The sequence below is a fragment of the Lactuca sativa genome, chromosome 3 (assembly GCF_002870075.4).
Source record: "Lactuca sativa cultivar Salinas chromosome 3, Lsat_Salinas_v11, whole genome shotgun sequence".
NCBI classification, from domain to species: Eukaryota; Viridiplantae; Streptophyta; class Magnoliopsida; order Asterales; family Asteraceae; genus Lactuca; species Lactuca sativa.
The window spans coordinates 175787533-175807410 of NC_056625.2; positions in this window are offsets into that span (position 1 = coordinate 175787533).

The following is a 19878-nucleotide window of genomic DNA, read 5'->3' on the forward strand; positions in this document are numbered from 1 at the left end:
AGTTGAGTTTTCTTACAATAATAGTTATCACATAAGCATCAAAGTCACACCTTTTGAGGCCCTCTATGGACACAAATGTCGATCACCAATATGTCGGGTAGAAGGAGGGGATATCCAGGTAGCTAAGGAGTATGCGGGTGATACTTTGCTTACTCGACCAACTATTATTCACGAGATGACAGAAAAGATAGTCCAAATTAAAGAACAATTAAAGGTTACACATGATCGCCAAAAGAGTTATTTTAACGTGAGACGTAAGCTTTTGGAATTGCAAGTTAGAGACTTTATTATGTTGGAAGTCTCCACTTATAATAGGGTTATATGATTCGAAAAGCGAGACAAGCTTAAACCATGATATATAGGACCATTTAAAATTTTGGCAAGAATTGGTCATGTAGCCTATCGACTCAAGTTGCCTCAAGTACTTAATAATGTGCATGATGATTTTCATGTATCAAACCTCAAAAAGTCTCTATCCAACGACACTCTTACCATTCCTATCGATCAAATCCAATTCAACACCAAACTCCACTTCAAAGAAAAACCCATGGAAATAATGGGTCGAGAGATCAAGAGAATAAAGCAAAGCCGCATCCCCATAGTGAAAGTATGATTGAACTCTAAATGAGGACCAGGGTTTACTTAGAAAAATAAATATCAGATGAAACACAAGTATCCCCAATTATTGAATAGTGTCCAGTTGTGGGTAGTACAATCTAAATTTCGTGATGAAATTCCTTTAATAGGGAGAGAATGTGACAGCTGCCAAAAAATATTAGGTTAATTTATGTTCTTACAATCAAGAATAATTTCGTTTAAACGCATATGTTATAGATCTAATGTAACCTATTTAAGTCATTTTGATGAAAATAAAGTTTATACATTTTAAGATGCATCCAGGATATCACAGAAATCTTCAATATGTGATTTTGTTGATAAACAAACACAAACATTTGTCATTATATATAAGTAATACTGGGATATATATGATTTGAGTAGATATATATTTAGTATTATTATAAATAGATGAAATGTTAAACAAATAGTACACATAACTACGAACCCAAGGACTTAAATACCATAAACAAATGGAGCTCATATGAGAAAGTTCAAATTATCCATAGAAAACGAGAAAATAAGCGTACAACTCAAAACCCGTGATTGTAAATTAAAGCTTCAAACAATTTTTTAGACTTGTTAGGATATGAATCTGAGATTTAGAATTGATTCTCATAAGAATTAATATATGTAAGTAAGTTTGAAGAACTTTTATTTTTCACAAAAACCCAAAACCTGACAAACTGCGCCACCAGATACAGACGTGACACATCACGTTCGGTCTCAGTATTAAGCCAAGATTGATTCTAGCCCTTGGAACGAAAATTTCAAACCTATAAATATTAAACCTAGATCTCTCTAAAACTCTCACCTCTCATTTTTTCTCCCATCTCTCTCTCTCTCTCTCTCTCTCTCTCTGACAACGAACCACCACTGGTAGCCACTCCGGCCATCGACGACCACCTCTGGCCACTGTAGCACCACCTTCGCCGCCACTGGCGACCACCAAACCACCGCTGCTAACCTCTGACCACCCATACCACCGCCGCACACCGCTCTTCGTCCACCAGTAGTAGTGACACTACCCTATTCTGGAGAACCTCAACGAATTTTCCGACCACTATTCACTTTCCGGTGAGACACTATTCATTTTCCGGCGAAGCACTATTCCAACGATATTTTCCGGTGACTTTTCTTGGCTTCGCTCTTTAGTCTTTTATTAAAGCTACACAATCATCACAGTGATTTTCATGACCCCATTTCTTACGTTTTAAAATTTCAGGGGAGAGTACATATCAAAATGATTATAAACTTATGTTTATTACAAAACTTATGCTTATGCTTATAAACTTATGCATGCGGATATATCTTGTTGAACTTATGCTTACAAAACTTATGCACGTGATTATATGTTGTTAAACTTATGCCTGAGAACTTTTGTGTACAAGTTTAGGCTTACGAACTTATAGAACATATCATTCAATAGTTACATGAGAGACATTCAATACCTAAGAAAAATACTTAGAAGTCCCCTAAATTACAACTGTTATTCTTCGTGAGCAAGGGAATTATATATAGATCTATAGGGGTTGATACCCCCACCAATAGTTGCTAGCTACAACCTTGATGATCGAGTCACAATGAATGATAACTGTCTACTTATTACAACGTCCAATGAAACATTAGGAGGGGCAAATCTATATATTCGAAGCTCAGTTATAAGGACTCGTTGTAATGTTTAAAGTGTGATTAATACACTAATAATATATAAGCTGGGAAACCACTTATATACCGGGAAACTACTTATGATTTGAAAATACTATTATTCAAATACTTCAAACATGTGAACTCATTAACATTATGTTTACAATCTTCAAAATAACATGTATTCTCATGGAAATAAGAGTTGGAAGTTTACACTCATGGAATAAGGTGTGGAATCGCAATCTTCCTAGTTTAGAAACATAGTTTTATAGAATTACCTAGTATTAGAGGCAATCCTATGTAATTTCAAGTTCATGTACCTCCAGACTAGCACCTATATAACTTCCTTTTTAGAAATAAGAATTTCCACTTTTATGTTATTTGTTGTATTTGTTATATGTATTCAATCCTATGTCTCACCACCTACCGATTCTGCCATCAACTGGGGGTGTGACACTTAGGATCATTGATGACCCAGTTATGTTGTACTTGATTCGATGATGACTCAGGGTTGCTAATGACCCGGTTATGTTGTATTGAGTCGTTGATGGCTCGGGGTCAACATAGATTCGTTGGGTTGACATACACGTTGATGTTATGTATTTTCTGTTGTGTTGTATGTTATATTTTGGGGAACTCACTAAGATTTGGCTTGAACTTATGGATTAAATGTTTTAGGTAATTCTAAGGATCGTGGGAAGGCGAATGCATGATTGTACACATCCATCAGCTGCTTTTATATTTGAGATTATGCAATTATATGATACTATGATGTTCATTTGGGTTGTGGTTTTGAACAATGGTTTTATGAGTGGTTGTTTTATAAAAAGTGCTTTTACCATATTTTAAAAAATTGTAAATTTTTTTTGTGAAAATCGGGACGTTGCAAGTTGGTGATAGAGTCCTGGTTTGAGAGATTTTGATGAACACTTGTGTGATTTCACACTCAAATTAAGGATCCGAAGATTTTCATAAGACTTTTTGAAAATAATAAATTTAAAATAGGAAAAGAATTAAGATACGATGTTTACAGTTATCCGGTTCTCATGGAAAATGATCTCCTAAAAATATCCATACTTGTTATATATTTGTTGATATAAAAAAAGGTTAGATATGCATTCTAGATGATAGGATAAGGATATCTTCAGGAATCACATGATAGAACTACCTGATTTTGTAATGCCTTGTAGCCTAGGAGATTGCTTACCTGTCTTACTTGAAGTCTAGTTTAATACTGCTTGTTGTTAAGCGTATGCTTTATAGTTGTACATTACTAGCATTATAAAACCTTATAATGCTTGATTTAGCCTTACTTCATGTTCCTTGTTTGGTTGTGGGCTTAGGGTAGAATCATTTATTCGACCATCTATATGATCTTGTATTATGTATGACTTACATACACGAGGCAACTACTGGTTTTGATAGAAACTTATAGCAATTCGAGAGCGTGGTTGAGGAGGATCCTAGGTTGAGTATCTAAGAAGTTTAGTTGTAGCTCTTTAGAATTAATAGGTGTGTATGTACACCTAGAGGTGGTCTAGGGTAGTGACTTATGACTTAGGGATATATTTTGAGACACATATGGATAGGTGTGAAAGGTAGTATGGGTCCGTACTACTAGAAGCACATGATCTATACGAGGATCAGAAGAGTCCCAAGGCTATTGAGGAACTAGTAAGTGAGTGGATAATGTGTGAGACTACTATAATTTAAATTTAAACCTTCTCTTGTATATATACAATATGGTGATGACCAGAGGATTGGGTTCAGGTGCTAGTGGCCTAGAGAGGCCAGGTATGATTGGCATAGAGATTCGTGAATTGATTGTTGCTTAGGTGTCTGTTGCGGTGAGGGATACGATTTCGTAGTTATTCAGGTTTATCAATGATGAACTCATAGCAATGTTTGATGAGCAATTTTCCATTGTTATTAATGTTGTCGTTGCCACAACCACTTCCGTTGTTGCTGCAAACAGTGTCAGAATGTGGTTAGATGCAAACGTTAGAAGACTAGTTGTGATTCTCGAAATTCTAAGGGCTTTTTAGGAGGAGCTTGCATGGCTATTGATGCCGGCTAGAGCTGGAATATTTCAAAGACGTTTTTAGTTATTTTTAGCCTTTATTTAATAGTTTCCTTTTTATTTAATAGGTTCCTTTTATCTATTAGTTTTCTTTTATTTTGTAATCGTTGCTAGACTATAAATAACACCCAATGTCGAACATTTTTTAATATTGATGGATGAATTTTGAATTGAAGAACTTTTGTTCTATTGAGTTGTGTACTCGCCCCTATGTCAATTCGAATTCAAATCAATACGTCTTGATTTGTTTTCACCGATATTCAATCTGTAGGTCTAGATTGTCTATCAAATCTATCATTTTGTTCTTTTCTTGTCGAACTTATCATTATTCTTATTTTTCACGGTGTTCATAAAATCATAAAAACTCAAAAAGAAATCACCCCCTCCATACACGCATCATGTGACAGCATGACATGTCATGTTGTACTCCCTCAAACCTTAAAAATACATGTTAATCTGATAATTATAATTATAATTAATATATTAATTATTAATAAGAAAACACTTGATGGACATTAAAAGAATACTTTCTTTGACCTGACCCGTTTTAAATATGCTATCCATTCTGCTTCACAACTTGATCGACATACCTATATTTAATAAATTGTAAAAGATACTTTAATGAATAGACACTCTTATAAGTTAAACCAACAATAAAAAAAAAATGTAATACTCCATATTGATGTTGCCAAATAAATATTATTGTGAGCCAGGGAAATGACCGGAGGTCCAAATGGTGAAAGCAACTCGTTGTTCCAACAATAGCATTTTCTTTTGATTATTCTTCACCATTTATTGTTTGTTTGTTGGGGTCAATTTCAAGTTTTTCTTATTTTTTTTCTTTTTTCTTTTTCTGATTTGAATAAAACGGTTCCTCCTTGCAAAAGAAAACGAACATGAAATTTGAACCATAATAATATATGAAATACCAAAGGCTTGGATTTTTTATAAAAATAGTTTTTTCTGTAGAGACCCATTTTTATAACGAACGGTGAATGCGGAAGAAAGATATCTTGAGATTAGTCGTGTTTTTGGAAGTATGAACACGAAGAACATATTATGCGTTCATAAGAAAATACTAAGAACAAAAGAGAATAATAATATATTTCAAGAAGAACATGGTGGGAGAGAAACTCTCCCTAGGTGGGGAGAACCCACCACTTTCTCTCTCTAGAATTACGTTTTGAGAATTGTAACTCTTCTAAGAAAAATGAGAAATGAGCTAGCTTAACTAAGAAAATAAATGACCAACTCTCCCTTTATATAGGAGGGAGAGTATTTACACCATAAATACAATAAAGGGAAAATATAACCTAACTATCACTCATTATTTGTGGAGCATTTACATGCCCCAACACTCTCTCCCTAAATGCTTACAAATGATGAGAGATACAATAAGTAATACAAGGCTATAATACAGTAATCCGACTAGCAAGTGTGATAATAAAATGGAATCAAGTGCTGGAATATCTCTGAAACTCTGAAGTGTCTGTGAAGTCTGAAACTAGCCATGAATCACTAAAATGAAGGTCTTCGGCTTCAAAGCACAACCAATGAAGCAGAAAAAATAAGATCTAAATCTTCAAACCAGTCATAATCACCCGAAGAAGGAGGTCACCATGACCAAGTAGAACATCCAATAAAAGAAACACTTCATCTTCAAAAGTCTGAAAAACATCTCGAGTTCTCGAATCATAATACACCAAAAATTCTTCAAAGAATAACTTGCTAAAAATGTGAAACATCCATAAAATAGAGTCCGGATAAAAATAATGTGAGTCCAAAAACATGGTCTAGCGATGCCAAAAATTTGATCCAATGATCAAAAATAAGTGTCACGTCACATCGCTAAAATAATCTTCGTCCTCAACATATCACAAATCCAAACTCGTGAAACCATAAGAACTGTACCAGATGCGAACACAAAATCATCATGTGGTAGAGTCCGAATAATAAATAATCTGAATCGGAAAACATCGAGTAATGCCAAAAATTTGATCCGTGAAGACCAAAAATAAGTGTCACATCGCATCACTAAATAAATAATCGTCTTCAGAAGTCTTCAAAAATCCAAACTCAAACAATAATAACCAAATCCGGATGATATTCTCTTCCTATTTTTGATAACCAATGACCGGATATCAAAAATCAACAAATCATCGGATGGAGAGTGTCGGATACCAAGAGCTAAGAGAAGCTCTCCCTAGATGTATGAAGGGTCTCAATAAGAAACGAGAAAGAGTAAAATAAATACTCTTGCGGTCATAAGAAAGCGGGTGACATAGTTGCTGAAACTGTGCTGAGAAAATCTGTTGTGCCAAAAATATATTCAAATATCCAAACTGTGGTGCCGGAACACTTGAAGTGGTCTTCAATAGAGAATAAAGTCCACATGCTCAAGATACATGATTCGTCAACCAAAAATCAAGAGCGCCAAGTCATAATATCCCATAAAGTGAAGAATGCGAAACAACTTTGTTGATCAATCGTCGTTGCGGTGCAAGCATTACAAAAAGATAATATGAAATCCGACTGCGGTAGGAGTATTCTTCCAATAATAATAACCGGCATGAAATGAATAACCAATGTGACAATCCATGGGTAGGTGGTGTCAAAAATTGGTGATAAAAAAATGGTTTTGATAAAAAAAAATGGTTATAATAAAAAAATGGCTAAATAAAAAAAGCTGTGTTAAAAAAAATTGGCTAAATAAAAAAAATTTGGCTGAAAAAAAAAATAAATTAATTAAAAAAAATAATGTAGAAAAAAAATCTGAATTAAAAAAAAAGTCTAGAAAAAAAAAGGGTTTTAAAAAAAAAGGAGGGAAGGAAAAAAGGTGGGGGAGGAGGAAGAAGAAAGGAAAAGGAAGAAGGAAGGGGGAGGAGGAGAAGAAGGAGGGGCTGAAGGAGGAAGGGGGCGCTGGAGAGAGGTGGAGAAGGGAGGAGGGAGGACCAGAGGTAGGAGGTGACTGCGGATCAGAGGGGAAGGTGGGGGTCTTGAGTGCGGACGAGGGAGCTGGGTGCGGATGGTACTGGTCACGGATGAAGGCTAGGTTGCGGTATGCGAAGAAGGCGAACGACTTCGGTGTGAGGAGCAACTAGGCGCTGCAGTGCGAGACTGCAGTCAAGCGTCTGCGGTCCGAACTGAGAAGGGAGCCTGCGTCCGAGGCTGCGAAGGATGGCTGCGGTCTGACTTTGGTTCATCAGCAAGGGAGATGGATGTGATCCATCAGCAGTCATCCGAGGCTGCGGATAGGACCTGAGAGGACTTCGGATCAAGGCATAAGAGGGGATGCTGAGAGGCTTCTTAGGGGACTCCGGTAGGCAGTTTTTGGTTGCGGTTCGAGGGTCCTGAAGGGGCTGAACAGGTGATGAAAATGGTACCGCAAAGGCCATTTATTCATATTTTAATAAGAGAATCTTTTTATAAAGCATTTAAGTCAACAAGTGGGTTTTGGGAAGACAAAAAGAGGAGTGTATAGTGGGTTTTTAGGGACAAAAGGTGATGGGATTTGTCATAGCCACATGGTTTTTGCTTGGGAAGGCAAATATAAGTGAATTACTCTTTACCCAAAAGAGCAAAAAGGACAATATGTTTTTCACAAACACAATTTACGTCCAATTTTCTTCATTAAAGATCTACAGCAAGAGTAAATGAGGAGTAAAAGTCTTCATACCTCAAGAAGATTTCAAGCTGCTGGGTAAAAAAAAAGAGCACCACTTCAATGAAAATAAACTCATAATTGTGTCTTCTCATTTCCAAGGCATAAATAAAATGCCTGGAGCAAATTCTTCAACAAATTGGAGACCACAAAAATAATTTCTCTTCCCATTTGCTTCATTTCTTCAACAGAAAAATAATAACAACATAAAGAACATCAATTTTTCCAGCAATAATAAAACGATCAGTAGCAGCAACTATTATTTTTGCTAAGATAGAATCACCCAAACGATAGAACTAAGAAAGAGCTTCATAAAAAAATTCCGGTTTGAAACCCGAAATTTTTTTTTCTTGCAGAAACACGGAAAAACCACAAGATAATCACCGAACGGGAGTCATTCCCTTGAACTAATCGTGAGATCTTCGAGATACGGCTCTGATACCAATTGTAGACACCCATTTTATAACGAACGGTGAATGCGGAAGAAAGATATCTTGAGATTAGTCGTGGTTTTGGAAGTATGAACACGAAGAACATATTATGCGTTCATAAGAAAATACTAAGAACAAGAGAGAATAATAATATATTTCATGAAAAACATGGTGGGAGAGAAACTCTCCCTAGGTGGGGAGAACCCACCACTTTCACTCTCTAGAATTACATGTTGAGAATTGTAACTCTTCTAAGAAAAATGAGAAATGAGCTAAGCTTAACTAAGGAAATAAATGACCAACTCTCCCTTTCTATAGGAGGGAGAGTATTTACACCATAAATATAATAAAGAGAAAATATAACCTAACTATCACTCATTATTTATGGAGCATTTACATGCCCCAACATTTTCTTTGCACTATCGATGGATCTAGGATTTGAATCAATACACATATTATTATAAAAACATACTTTGGACATTTGTTATTATTATAAGTAGGAGAAAAAAACGTGAATTAAGACATATTATAAAGGACAAATTATTCATTTTACTATTTTGGCATTCATAATTTGCATATATCCAAAACCATGTTTAGATGCGGCTATGTTTTATGCCTCATCCAATAACTTTCCTTTTGAAATCAACTAGATTATTACCCGCATAAAATGCAGAGGACGTACAAAAAATACATAAAAAAAATTATTTTTATATTTTACTAAAATAACATATATTTCACATTTGTATTATAAAAAGATTAGTTTTATTTTTAAAATATTTTAAACTAAACTATTGTATTTTAAAAATACATAGCTATAACTGATTGTCAATTAATAGCAATATACTTTAGTTTAGACACGGTCACATTTAGCCCATAATAGCTGCAGGTGGGACAAATAAAAAAAAACAAAAGTAAATTTCTACGTTTTGCATTTAGCTGGAAACGGGTTAAAGTAAGATTGTCACATACACATACACATAGTCAGATACCTATTACAATGTTGTAATGAAAAGAAATGAAACTAAGATGCCACAATAATGTCATGCATTTAGCATTAATCTTCTAAACCATGCTTATATTTCCATCCATAAATTAAAAATCTAAGAGAAAAAACAAAACAAAATAAAATAATAGCATTGTACTATTTAAATACAATGGTTAAATAAAAAAGTATTATAAATAAAAAGAAAGAAAGAAAGAAAGTATGTTCTTATTTCTTGTATAATGCAAATATATATATATATATATATATATATATATATATATATATATATATATATATATATATATATATATATATATATATATATACTTCCGAGTTCCAAGTGTTTTGACTTATTGAAATGACAAAAATGACAAAAATTGACTTGAATTGTAAAAATGACAAAAAAAAATCAAATACATTATTTTATATGGTGAATGTGAGTTTAAATTACCATAATAGAAACTGCATATGTTTTACGTTGTTGAAATGAGCAAAATGTCCAAAATGGTCATTTTGACAAAAATATACTTAGTTGGTCAAAATATACAAAATGGTTCAAAATGCATTCTTAATCGAAGTCTAAAATATAAATAATGACTTTTATTATGTTTAACCCAATTGAAATGACCAAAATGACTAAATTGGTAAATTTGACCAAAATGACCGAAATATACCTAAGCAGTCAAAATGAGCATAATGGTTAAATGGTCGATTTGAAAAAGGATCAATTGTGTTCTTTTATACCTGCAAATCCAAATCTAAAAGGACCAAAATACTAATTTCTTGATATTTTATGTGATCGCAATAAGAAAAATGACTAAAATTGTTATTTTGATCAAAATGACAAACATACAGTTAAATGGTCAAAATGATCAAAGCGGTTAGATTGTGTTCCTTTGTATATGTAATGTCATGTTTAAGATGATCAAAATCACATTGTTTTTTCCGGTTAAACCTAATAACAAAAATGATCAAAATCATCATTGTGACAAAAATGACAATAATAGACTTTAATGTTCAAATTGCACATAACGATGTAAATGCATTTTTTGTTTCATATATTGTAACATGTGATTAATTTCATTATACATGTACTCGGTAAAAAAAAAATCACATTAGTATGAGCTTAAAAACGGTTAGAATGTTATTCATGCATATGACATGAATGAAAAGTTAACCCTTAAAACAGATTGCATAATATATTGTTAAACTAATTCTATTTAAGGTGTCAAAGACATTCTTAGGATAAATGTTCGTTTTTCAATATTACTTTTAAATATTACATCTACTTCTATAAAATGTTTACCTAATGATACGTATGCATATGCAGTCTAATGTCATTATATAATGAATTGTGATTTCAATTAACTTATATATGGAATTGTCATTTTCTATTAACAATAATCATTTTTAGTATATTTAAATTTTACATAAAACATAACTACGTTTTACAAATCCTTTCCAAACTTGTAACAATGAAAAAAAACTTAATAAACAATTCACTTCAATAGTTCCAAACTTGAAAATATTAGTATATCACACTCTAATGTTTGAAAGTTAAAATCCCAAAACCAAATCAGAATAAAGTGTAATGTTTTACACAAAATATTGATCTACTACTATGACATAGCCATTCTAACCGTTTCAAAACCCATGGATTCCTCCAAAAGAATCAAAATTAGAGAAATATGAGAAAAAAACTGCAACAAAAGAACAAATATTAATCTAAATGTGAAAAATAATTCCTTGATATCTCATGATAGATTCAAACACATGATCATACATTGTACTTTTTCAAACATTAGAGATGTATTTTTAAGGACTAACACGTAGCACCGACATATATTTTTTATTTGTATTTTTTAATTTTTTGAATATGTCCCACTTACCTGTTGCAATATTTCCATCACCATCTCCTTGAATTTTGATGGTATCAAAATCCATATAGGCTCGGATGTATCAAACTCCATAGAGACTTGAATTTCCAATCTATTTGTGCATGGTTCTTGAACGTGTTCTGCAGCTTCCCCGAGAGTCATCAATTCCATATACAAAAAAAAAAATCTTGAACATTCTTCAAGATCCAATTATCAAAAAATGAGAATATATTGTTATATTTGACAAAAAATGAAAGTACATTGTTATTACCTTAACATAATATGGAGCTTAAGTCAAACTTGGAAGTACTTAGGAATAGCTTCAAGCACAGTAAATAATCCTATCAGGCATAAAAAAAAAAACTTAGTTATAATTTAACATAATGATACAAATTTAACCAAGCATGATTAATAACGTACCATAAGTAAAATATAAAACCAGAATACAAGGTTTTTTGGTCAAATTTGAAACTTTTCTTGAAAAATACAAAATACTAAACAGGTAAAATACAATATATCACGATAAACTTCAGTTGTAATACCTACTTTGCTAATTTTGTAGAGATTCTTGAACCGCCAATATGGTTATAAATGGAGTCCACCATTTGTGTAACACCCAAAGTTTTGAAGGCCAAGAAAGGAAAGAAGACCCTAATTTTAAGGGGAGACTCGGCGAGTCCAAGGAGGAACTCGGCGAGTCCGAGCGGGATCCGGGTCGAGGAGTAAGTGACCGACTCGGCGAGTTGGCCAAGAAGACTCGGCAAGTCTGGTCTGTGCAAGGAAAATCCTAATTCCGGGAGTTGTATCCTATATAAAGGGTGTTATGTCCCTCCCTCAGCCTCCATATCATCCTAGAGAACCTGTAAACCCTAGATTTTGTGTGAGCTTCCATTATTTGAGAGAAATAGCCTTGGAGGAAGGAAATTTTGGAAAGGAACTTGAAGATCAAGAAGGTTACTTCAAAGGAGAGGTGTATATCCGAGATCTACTTCAGTTTGTGTTCATCTTGGAGGTACTAAGCTGCCATTTTCCCTTCTTTGCATCTAGATCTATTTTTGTTATGAGATTTAGGGGTTTTATGGTTGATTGAGACCCAATTCGAGTTTAGGGGCTTAGATATGTTGTTGCCACTTCAGATCTAGTGTTAGGATGGTCCATTATGTCATAAAGCATCAGAAGATGAGTAGTTGGTGAAACCCTTTTGTCCTTAAACCAAACCCTAGTATGTTTTGAGCCTAGATCTCTTTAGTTATACGTAAAGTTTGCAACTTTAAGTGGGGATTGAGATTTGGAAGTATGGATCTATGGTTTGGAGTCCCTGCATGACTCAAAAGTCCTCTGCATGTTTGGAGATCTAAATGGATTCGGCGAGTCCTTTGAGTGGACTCGGCGAGTAGCATGAAGACGAGGAGGAACTCGACGAGTGGGATGAATAGCTCGTCGAGTCAGATGATGTTGGGCAGGAACTCGGCGAGTTGGATGAACAACTCGACAAGTCTATTGAAGGTTGTCCTGGACTCAGCGAGTCAGGTCGCGAAACCCCAAACCCTTCGAGTTGAGACTCGAACCAGTGAGTCGAATGGAGACTCGGTGAGTTGGACAGGTTAGGACTCGGTAATCGGTAGACTCGGCGAGTCATGGACTGACTCGGCAAGTCGAGTCGCAAAGAGAAGGACTCTGAACATATGAACTCGGCGAGTCAATAGGGTGACTCGGCGAGTAGGGTTGACCTGGAAGGTTGACTTTGACTAGGACTTTGACTTTGACCAGAGTTGACTTGGTTGTCTTTCGGGGTCAGTTAGACTCAGTGTTGCTTTGACATTGGTAGCTCGGGGAGTGAGTGGAGCAGGAGTTCAGAGAGTTGTCGGTCAGCAGCTAGAGGATTATCAGCAGAGTCCAGCAGTGCGAGGTGAGTCTCCTCACTGTTTGTATGGGTCTAAGGCACCAATGCCGGCCCATTTAGAATATGCATGAAAGACCAGGGGCGGCTCCTGACACACAGTATGTTATTATGTATGGTTGGAAGACCCGGGGGTTAGCCCTAGGCAATATGCATGAAAGACCAGGGGGCGGCTCCTGGCACACAGTATGTTATTATGGATGATAGGAAGACCCGGGGGTTAGCCCTAGGCAATATGTATGAAAGACCAGGAGGTGGCTCCTGGCGCATTGTATGCTATTATATATGAAAGACCAGGAGGTGGCTTCTGGCACACTGTATGCTGTTTAGCTAAGTAGAGTAGTATGTACGGTTGTCTTTGTGATACTTGCATAAAAGACCAGGGGGTGGCCCTTGGCACATGTCTGTAAGACCAGGGGGTGGCCCTTGGCACTTGTTTGTAAGACCCAGGGAGCGGCCCAGGCTTGACCAGGAAGACCATGCGCGACCCGTGGCATAATAGCAAGACTATGTTTGGCACATAGCACCTTACTTGATTATGGATAAGTCGGTTATGTATGGTTCTTGGCTATGAATGGTTTCGATGGTATATGGTATCTGGGGAACTCACTAAGCTTCGTGCTTACAGTTTTCAGTTTTGGTTTCAGGTACTTCCGGTAGCGGATGATGGAGCTCGGGATGATCGCATGGCACACACCATAGATTAGTCAGCCTGGGAATGTTTTACTCTGATAATGAACATGTGTTTTGAAAACTATTACTTTGATTATGCTTCGAATCGATGATTTTACTTTAAGTAATATTTTATTAAAAGAAATTTTTAGTCTTGAATTTTAGGATGTTACAATTTGTCTCTCCCTTAGATAGTGAATATAATATAACAATTTCTTAGGAATCTCACGTTTTGTGATAATAAACCCAACAAGATTTAAGATGAACTTACATACATATATTGCCCTTTTTCAAAAATTTGTTAAATATCATTTGGAAAGCCAAAACCCACAATTAAATGCATTAAGACGATGAAATTCATTGAACCTGAAAATAGACATACTTGCAGCTAGGATTTGATTCATTCCCTTATAATCTCAAAGATGAATGTGAGACATGTTCATGAAGTCGAAATAAAAAATAAATAAATAAATAAAACCTGAAATGAAAACCAAATAAAATAGCATATATGAACAAAATGCAAATGTAGAATTCGTGGTTGTTGTTCAATCATTGGCAGCCACAACCACAACCAATAACCACCATGTGCAAATCTCTTGATCATTCTCACGTATTTCTATTGCAAAAAGATATCAAAAGTTATAATTTTAGGATTTCGACCTTAGATTACGATTTATTGATAGAAAATATTCAAAGAGTAATGAATACAGAAGATGACCAAAATTGAAAGAAAAAAATCAAAGATTCTATATTTTCACCATCATTCTGGAAGGACTACTTTGCTACTATTTTATATAATGTCTTCACTAACATTATCTGCTAGAACCTTTTGTAATGTCATTCAACTTATATCTCTAGTACCCAAAAGGTGTTTTTCCACTGTAGGAATAAATGTTCAAACTTGATATACCTGATAACGAATTTTGTATATGAATTAAATTGATCGCTAACAAATTTAATAGATAACTTGTAATCACTTTATAAATTTCAAAGTTCTAATTACTGAAATCTAATCAATAAATGTAAAAATAGGTCATTACAAAAACAATTGGTTCCGAATAATTTTTTTTATAATATAAGGTTAATTTCGGGATCAAAATTGTTTAAGTTTATTGAATTCCCAATTTGATTACAAATTACAATCTTTTAGTAATGGAGGGGCACCCCCAATGTCTCCTTCGTGGCCACACACTATGTTCCAGAAAGCAGTCCAGAACAATCAAAACCATTAAAACTATCAACAATATAATTACCAAATCATGAATCAATTTAAGCAATTCAAGATTTCTATTTCAAAAATAGAAATTTATTGTTGAATTTACATTGAGAAAAAAAAAAAAAAAAAAAGCTTATATTGAAAATGGAACTTTAAAATAAATTAAACCAAATTCTTCCATTTTTTTGGACCTTTAAAATCAAATTTTCAGTTTTAATATCAATTTGTTCAAATAACTCCAAATTTTTATAAATTCCATGAATATTTTGAATTCATTTTTCATGTATTTTTAATTTATGACTAAAATACCCTTAGCCTTCAAAAACTCCAAAACCATCCCAAGGCTATTCACAATCTTTTTTAAGTATGACATAAGCTCCAAAGAGAAACGATTGGCCATCACATGTACCCAAAATAATTTAGATATTATGGATCTATCCTGTAAAACTTTTAGTAAGGTTGCCACTTTGCACATTCAACACTTTATTAGGAAAAAAGAAACATCTTAGAAATCTAGTTTTAGCTTCGTATTTACCTACATTTACATAGACACACATTTGTGTTTTGTGAAGGGGACGAGGATGTCTTTCTTATCAAGCAAAAATATCTACTCAGCAACACCATAAGATGTATTTAAATTGGTGCCAAAAAATAAAGGTACCATGTATCCGATTTCAAGCGAGACACTGTCTATATAGATACAAGAATGAAACGCAAGCATTTTTTTTAAAATGGATAGGATTTTATATATTGATTTTTTTTTGCCTAAATTGCCTACATTTCAATTATTTATAGAGATATGCACGATATTGATAAAATTAGTTGAATAAATTCATAATTTTGCATAATTAATTATAGACAAAATTGTAAAAATGGTCCCTATGGTATGCAAATTTTTGGGGTTTTAGTCCAAACAGTGACTTTTTTAGTTTCGTAGTCCTTTTGGAGTGGTTTGTATGTGAAAATGGTCCCTCCGAAAATTGAAATGACTATAATACCCTTGGGGTATTTATTTTTCATTTTTCTTTCATTATTCTTAAAATTTAATATTTATTTATTTATTTTAGCAATTAAAAAAATAAAAAAGGTCCCACCTCTCTCTCTCTCTCTCAAGAAAACCTGTTGAATTCTTTTCTGGTCCACTGTGGTTTACTCAAAAAGGTGAAGCATTTGTCTTTGTCTCTTTCTTTTGAACCCATCCACCACAACTCCACCTTATATCCCCGCCATCAAAATCCGTCAAGCAAGCTTCAAAACACCACCATCTACTGCCTTCCTCCGGTTTTGGGAGCTTGCCATCAAAACCCATCAAGAATCGTCGTTGCTTCCATCAATAACCACCACCAGTGACTTTGATCACCGTGAATCACCACCAAACAACATCAAACCTCATCCCATCTCCTACTACCTCCCTCTCGATGACCTGCTGCCCAGAAAACGAAGAAGATAGCGAGGCAACCAAGGCCTGCCACCCACGACCATCCACCGCTACTTCTTCCCTCCGTCGTACCCATCTCAGTTTGCCTCCATCCTCATCGAGCTCGTCGGAACAGGAAGTGGAAGCAGCGAAGCTGCCATCACCGCCCACTGTTGTTGCTACTGTAGATCTCTGACACCACCATATCCTTATACGATCTAGGTGGGTAAACTGGGAACTCACCGAATCTGTTGATCACCGCCCACTGTCGCTGCTACTGTAGATCGTGGTGTTGGTAGTTGATTTTGGTGACAGGAAGGAGAGATGGTGGTGAGGAGTTAGGGTTTGAAAAAGACGAGGGTCATGAAGAAGATGATGGTGGGTTGTATCTTTGGGTATTGAAACTGGAGAGAGAGAGAGAGAGAGAGAGAGAGAGGTGGGCCCTTTTTTATTTTTTTAATTGTTAAAATAAATAAATAAATATTAAATTTGAAGAATAATGAAAGAAAAATGAAAAATAAATACCCCAAGGGTATTATAGTCATTTCAATTTTCGGAGGGACCATTTTCACATACAAACCACTCCAAAATGACTACGAAACCAAAAAAGTCACTGTTTAGACTAAAACCCCAAAAATTTGCATACCACAGGGACCATTTTTGCAATTTTGTCTTAATTATATATAACTTGAAAAAAAACATGGTTGCATTTGAAATAAGGGTGTAATGTTCCATATTTCATAATTTTAAACATTTTTGTATCAAAGATGGTTACTTTTTGAAGTACCACATAAAATAATCTTGAATTTAAATATTGAAAAGGGTTTTCTAAGAGAAAGAGAAAGCTTGGACAAAAACAATTCATGATTTTGGATAAAAACACAATTAAAAACAATTATTTGTTACAAGATTTGTCCTTAAACTGATGGTGTTAAAATATGTCCATTAAAATTGAAGTAACATGATCACATCAACTTCTTCAACAGTAACTACCAAACGTTGAAGTACAAGAGAGAGATAGACAACGGAGATGGTGATGGGAATGAAAGACAGAGATCGATATGAGTGATAAGAGACGGAGAATAGGGTCAAGAATAGGGTTACAAAATCACTGACATACTGATTTGTGAATACCATCGTAGCCAAACCCTTGGCAGGAGCGTTTGTACGTCACAAACAGAGGACAATTGACGTTTTGATTCCCTTAGTATATATTTTGTAATTGATATATAGGTGATTTTAAGATCAAATGACGTTTTGATTCCCTTAGTATATATTTTGTAATTGATATATAGGTGATTTTAAGATCAAATTAATTGAAGGAAACCAATGTAAAAAAAAAAAACCGGATCAAAATGATCATTTCAATATCTAAAATTAAGTGAAACTTGATTTTATGGGATTTGATTACATTTCATTCCTATATGGATAGGTTATCGAGCTGCGTAAGTATTCTTCAAAAGAGACGGTATTTGAATTGGTAAAGATGATTTCATCACTTTGATCTAAACGTGGAAAATGTATAAATGAAACACGATCAAGGGCCCTATGCTTGAAGTGATGAAAAGATCTATGATTCTAGGTTCACTGAAACAAACAAAAATACAAATAAAAGTTAGTTTTTTTATAGATCTTGGTTCTCAATCTAATGAAATGAAATAAATACAAAAAAGATTAGTTTTTAGATCTTCTTATATGAGTTGTAGTTCCCAAGCCAAGCCAAGAGGTACTCCATAATCTAAGAACTACTAAAATAAATTACAATAAAAAATAAAAGAAAAATAGTTTTGAGAATCAGCTGCACAAAAACTACTACCAAAAGTTATTAAAACAATTCAATTTTACACAACAAAACAAATGAAAGAGGGGCCAAAGACAATACGAAATCCTCTAATAAATATCAGAATTGCAATTCAAATCTTTTTAGGACAAAACCCAAAAAATTGGTTAAACTCAGCGAAAAATGTGAAATTACTCTTGATTACCATATTTTTTGGTTCACTATTACCTATAATGAGTTGATTTTTTACTCTAAGCAACCACAAACTGCTTTCACCACATATAAATATGATTGCTCTTAACAGTAGATATACTAAAAAATATTTTCAACCATATGATAATTTATGTGACCTTTGAGGAAAATAAAGGGTATCTGTCAAATTAAAGATGTTGATACTTTGTATTTGATCCTTAAACCATTCAACAATTTGTTCTTTTGATAAATAAATGGTTTTGGGTGTGTTCCAATAGCCACGTATGCATATTACATCTTCGATAAATATAAGCTACACCAGTAAACACATTTTAGCATATTCAAGTCTTGGAATAAAATTCAAAGTGTTAGGAATAAATAAATTTCATCAAAAAATTCAAACATAGTCAAAATTTCATAAAAAATGACTGGAATGTCCATTTGTTCATGTCTCTGAATAAAATTTCACCCAGACATTCAATCAAACACCTTGTATACATTTTAACAATCATCAACTCCCGTATCCTTCTTATCATTTTCTTATTACAAGGTACAAAACATTTAATCAAATGAAATTTCAATGGCTATTTTAAGCAATTTCAAATGATGAGATGTAATTCAATCATTCATTCAAGGTCTAACTCAATGAATGGATAATTGCATGTTTGTTTTTATGAAGAATGAAAGTAGAATTTAAGAAGGAAATTAAAGATTAAGCACATAACAACATCGAAGATTATAAAGTTTTGAAGATTAAACCCCACCAACATGTGTATGGGATGAAGTCGACTAAATAGGAAAGACACATAGACACAAAATAAAAATTTTATAGTTCACAAAAGAAAAAGAAGATATGCAAATAAAGTAAAAAAACTCACCAGTTGTGTTATCTATTGAGGCGTAAATGATGAATAGACGAAGAAGATCAGTAAAAGAAGCCCAAGCTTATGGTTAAAACCCTTCCAAAGTAGTAATCATTGTGGGTGGAGACGAAATTTGTCAATAACGATAGACGTGTATTGTAATTCTATGGGCGCGTTTGGCGTGGAGCTTTTAGTAGTGTTTAGGAGCTTCTAGCTTTTAGCTTTTGACAAAATGTTCTGGTTTAAACTAAAAGCTTCATTTGGCAGTATGAGCGTCTAGCTTTTAGTTTAAACAAAACGCTCCAAATCCGAAAGCTACTTCATGTATCGTTTAACTAAACACTACTGAGCTTTTAAAATCAATTTCCATAATTACCCTTAAAAATATATTTATTTATTTATTTATTTTTAAGCAATTGTCCTTTTACGTAATTTTATATATATTTCAAAATCATCTAGCTAATTTTGTCAAACACTCATATAAAAACTAAAAGCTACAACTTCCCGTAACCCGCTACACGCTACCAACTACCTGTTACCCA